A 5,591-nucleotide genomic window follows, 5' to 3' on the forward strand; every position below is an offset into this window, starting at 1 on the left:
TTTCCAAGTACTGAAAACTAACTTCATTAATGGTGCATACAAACCCTAATATTTCTAAAGTAACTGACCCAGGTTAACATCAATGCAAGTAGATTCCTATGGGACATGATGTGTATTTTGAGGATCATTTTTCTTTAACACTGGTACTTTACTATTTCATCAGTTTATGCAGACCATAGGATATATATTTCATACACAAGCTAGCAAATATATTGGCATTTGCTTCCCTATCAATCACTTCCTGCTTCAGAACACATGTATTCATCCATGTTTCTTGACAGGTCTTTCATAAGACTTCTTTCCAAAAACATTATTTTCGTTTTTCATAGTCACTTATGAAGCAAAACTCAAACACCCTTCATGATAAACCATAATCCTAATATTACCATTAGATGTATAACTGGTTGGAATGAATGATTGTATAACAATATAAGATTTCTTATATATTTTCAGATATCAATTCAATCCATTATTTAAAGTGGAACCAGTTATATTATTTATTCACAGTATGTTCCATTCATGAATTATCTCTATATTCATAGACACAAGGTACACCTCTTTTTACCCCTAATACTAATGTATAGGGCTTCAAAATATTGTTCCCAGAAATGGTCGAAGAAATACTCATGTCACCTGATCTACATGTATATTTTATCACAGTAATATTCTCGACACAAAATGCAAAGGTCACACTTATGATTGTATCAAAGCCTAATAGGAAAGTGAACATGGATAAGTAAAAACATCCATGTCCAGGTTGCCTAATGCTCTCAAATGTCAATCCTATTGGTGACTACATATTTGTTTCTTCCTAAGATTATATAGTCAACCTCAACACTGTTGAAAATGTCTAATCCTATCACTCATTCTATAATTATCTGATTTCGTAATGTCACTGTTGATACCTGCTTTCCCACACATTTTCCCCAGTTCATTATTGTGACTGACTAATAACATGTGCTGACATTTACATTCACTCTCTAAACGAAACCCTATTGCTAAAGAACTTTTGTTCCAAATCATACACTCATTCTTCTTCCTAAACCTACTGAGTATCTTCCTAATCGTACTGACTATACCTTTTTGACTAGATGTTCTCTTCTACATTCAATCATCCAAGGTACAAGGTCCTATGCCATTGTGTATAGATTTATCTGAGACAATTGTGCAGAACATCATGCAACACTAAGTATCCGAATTAAGGGCCCAATGCCCTTCTCGGCTTCAACTCTTACTTAGATTTCTCTTTTCATACATATATTTCACCTATATATTCTTGTAAATATCGTAGTTTCCCAATACCAATATTGATCCTGCAGAATGATTCCTAACCCAAATCAAACCTGTTATTAACCCTAACCACACACTGTTACCGCAATCTGCCTTGACAGAAGAGCAGGGACAGAGTTGGCCTTACAATACAGGAATGTAGTAGATCTTCCACCTGCTGAGAACCTCAAAGGTCCATGCAGAAATTATCCCTATAGAAGATGTAGGCATCTATGAAGGACCTGAGAGACCAAAAGTCAACTTCCATGGCAAACAACCTAGTCAGGATTAAGGGTTGTGTCTCATCAGCCTCTGTCTCCTTAATGGAGAGAAGATGGACCAAACCAGGCCTGTGTGGAGCGCTATTCCAGATGACTATGGTTGATATCCCATTCTAACTTGTGAAAGTGTCACAGGAAGTAGGGGCAGCCTCCATCTCATGGGACCCTTGGAAGCAACTGTTAAAAAAAGTGGTTGTTAAGGCACTGACCTCATTTAGGTCCTGAAGGAAGTGACTTACCTCACTTCCTTATTGATAGAACTCTAAGAACATTGGATCCAGAAAGCCAGGCACCCAGAGCAAGTCCCAGTCACAGTCCTATTGGGCAAACTTGTATGGATTTACCAATGTCATAGTCAGTCTTTCTTGGTACCTACTGATGTGAAGATGGCCAAATGCCAGGAGAGCTCTGTAGAGTGGCCTTTTCTGAGAAAGTAGGTAGTGGTTGATGGCTGGCTCCTGCAACTTCACAGAGTTGGCCAAGGAAACCAGATCTGAGACAGGGTACACCATCTCGGGGGAAATTGTATGGCCCACCAGTCAGAGGACACTCTGGATAGTCACAATCCTACTTGAGAGAAGGAGGTGCCTTTGTGCGTGTGGGTGTGGGCTTGTGGTTTTGTCTCATGTTCTGAGAATAGGTAGGAAAGATGGTTTGTTTGGTTTGTAGTGAACTGTTTCTAGTAAGTCATCTGACAAGGAGAGTGTTTCTATGTCTGTGTTCCCACTGGGTCCGTGGTTGTAGACATTAGAAAAGAGAATGCATCAATGGATGTGTGCGGCCTAGTGGAAAGCTTCCCAGCATTCATCCTGCCCAATTTATGAATGGACTGCGACTTGCCTTATGGATGGGCAACACCTGCTATCTTCCTAAGTTTCTGTTTTCTTCCTGAATTCTGGCCAATCTCCAGAACAGTCTCATGGTTTTGTGTCCAAGATATGTACCACTTCCACGCTCTGTGACATGGTCATGTACTGGATAGCTGAACCAAATGGTGAGTATCTCAGAAAACCCAGATATCAATGTGACCAGTACAGTCTCAGTGGAGAAACCCTGCTTTGGACCATTTGCTTACCTATTGTTCTGTTGCCAAGAATGTCAAGAAGGTCTTTGCCTCAGGCCACACCTTTGTGAAGCCTGAAGAAAACAGTTTCCAGATGTAAATGAATGGGCATCACCTGTGGCTCTTTGCTTAATTGCTTTGAAAAGGGATGTGTCTGAATCAGCCTCTAGGCCCTGTTTGAGGCTGTGGCTTAGATTCTCAGCACCTGATAGATCTAAAGAAATATCCCATGTGTGAATCCAAAACCAAAATGGCAAGAAGTGCAGTCATTGTGGGTGATGTCTCTTGCCTTTCTCTGTTAGTTTCCTGACGTCCATCAAGTGAGAATAGGGATCCTTTGGGTCAAATGAGTTCTTCATAGCACAGTAGATGTGCTTGGGTTTTCTTATGACTCCAAATCACATAAAGAATCTATACCTGACAGTCAGTAGGCCTCAAATTGCAGAAGAAGAGCAGTATTAATGGCAGGCCTATTTGATCACTCCTTGTTCACAGAAAGGATGTCCAGGCCACCCTGAGTTTAGGCAAATGAGGGGCAAGGGAGCTTATTTTGGACACTGTCTTGGTCTCCGTCCCTAATGGAAACATCCAACCAGAGGTTATGATGAGTGTCTATATGGAAGAAGATGAGGGCCATGTGGGAGTGTTTTGGTTTTAATTGTGGTCATTTGTGTGGCGGTTGGAAAAGATGACTGGGTGCACCTGGGCTTAAACTCTGCAGTGATTGCCCTTAGAGACTGAGTTCTGGAACTGACCTCAGAGAAGTATTGCCATGAATTGGGTTGGGATTTTAGAAGGCCACACATGAGAGTCGCCCTTGGAAATTGAGATCTAGGCCCAGGTTCTCTTTCCACAGTGAACTGGTAATATCAGCCTGGATATCCTATGATTTTATTCTGAAAGTCTTGGTAACCATATTGAGAGTCAAAAGACACATGGACCTCACATAGTAGACCTCAATGGGCCTGGCTTCATGTGACCATTTGGCCACTCTTTGGGAATCCTTGCTTGTGAGAGTTTTTCAGAACTTTATTTGAAATGAGCTTTCTCACCATTTAATGGTTCCTGAATGAATTGAAACCCACAGTTCCTCAAACTTCATCCTTGAAAATTGGCTAGATTAATACCAAGGATTTTTTTAAAGTCCCATGACCGGGTGGTACTGGAGAACCTTTCGATTGGATGTCCATTTGCTGAGCAGGAGTGAACCAGAAAATGCATTGATTGGCAGGGCTTCCTGAAAATGGTGTAGAACACAGATGCCAGCAAGATGGAGCCTGCTGAGTTCTGGTCCTAGAGCAGTGGTGTGCAGGTGTGTGATAAAACATCTTTGGTGTGGCCATGTGGATCTGCCATTGTCTTCCAAATGGCTTGTGACTGACATGGTGCAACCAACAGACCCTTATATGTAAAGGCATCTTGTTATATGAAGAGGATTCATGGCTATGTTCAAAATCAGATGACTGGGTCCACCTGGGCTTGAATTCTGGTGTGATTCCCCTTAGAGACTGAGTTCTGGAACTGACCTCAGAGAAGTATTGCCATGAATTGTGTTGGGATTTTAGGAGACCACACATAAGAGTCGCCCTTTAAACTGAGATATAGCATTGAACTGCTCTGTCCCATAATGAAAGATACACAAACAGTGAAAGCAAAAACACACGACACAGACAAGACAAGACAATAAAGAGAGGCAATGGACATCCAACACTGAGAACAGGACTGAGTAGCTGGCAAAACCCAATGGGCTGGCGATACCGAATCCGAAACAAAATATCACTGAGGCGAGGAGACTATTGTAACTCAATTTCCCAAGTCCTCTGGGGCGTCCCCCAGGGACTTTGCCTGTGGCTCTGTGACACGTCTGTCAGCCACCGTCTCAGAGAGCTCACACTCTTCATTGACAGCCATTTTGCCAAGTCCTAACCTGAAACCTGAAACCAGAAAGAGGCAGAGGAAGAGACCACCAAGAAACTGACTCATGCAACAGCAAAGGGTTTATTGGGGGTCGACCATGCTGGTGCTCAGAGTTCACTTGAATACAGCAGGGGGCCCTGAGAACAGCTTGAGCAGAGTTTATATACTTTTCTTGGAGAGGGCAAGGAGGGAAGTTTATTGATGGGTCAGGGCAAGTGGGCGGTTTGTGTTCAACCAGGTGAGGGAGTAAATTCTGCAGTTTGGAAGTTGGGGACAACACATTCTGGGAACAAGATTAGCAAACAGTTCTCAAGATTTCAACAGTGTTTTGTTAAGCATACAGAAAAACAGGAAGTAACAAGTACCTAATTTTATTAACCATTCACTACCGACTATACATTTTTAACTGGGTGTTCTCATCTACATTCAATCTTCCAAGGTACAAGGTCCTATGCCATTGTATATCAATTTATCTGAGACATCTGTGCAGAATGTAATTCAATGATAAATATCCCAATCAAGGGCCCAATGCTCTTATGGATTCAAATCTTACTTAGATTTCTGTTTTCTTACATATATTTCACCTATATATTCTTATACATATCACAGGTTCCCAATACCATTATTCATCCAGCAAAATGATTCCTAACCCAAATCGAACATGTTATTAACCCTAACCATACACTATTCCCTCAATCTAACTTTACAGAAGAGCACAAACAGAGTTGGTCTTACAATACAGGAAAGTAGGGGATCTTCCACCTGCTGAGAACCTCAAAGGTCCATGCAGAAATGATCCATGGAGGAGATGTAGGCAGCTATTAAGGACCTGAGAGAGAAAATTCAACTTCCATGGCAAACTACCTGGTCAGGATGAAGGGATGTCTCTGAATCAGCCACTCTCTTCTTAATGTAGAGAAGATGGACCAAAACAGGCCTGTGTGGAGAGCTGTTCCCAGGTGCCTATGGTGGATATACCATTCTAACTTGTGAAAGTGTCACAGGAAGTAGGGGCAGCCTCCATCTCATGGGACTCTTAGAAGCAACTGTTAGGACAAAGT

The sequence above is a fragment of the Callospermophilus lateralis genome, unplaced genomic scaffold, assembly GCF_048772815.1.
Source record: "Callospermophilus lateralis isolate mCalLat2 unplaced genomic scaffold, mCalLat2.hap1 Scaffold_399, whole genome shotgun sequence".
Lineage (NCBI taxonomy): Eukaryota > Metazoa > Chordata > Mammalia > Rodentia > Sciuridae > Callospermophilus > Callospermophilus lateralis.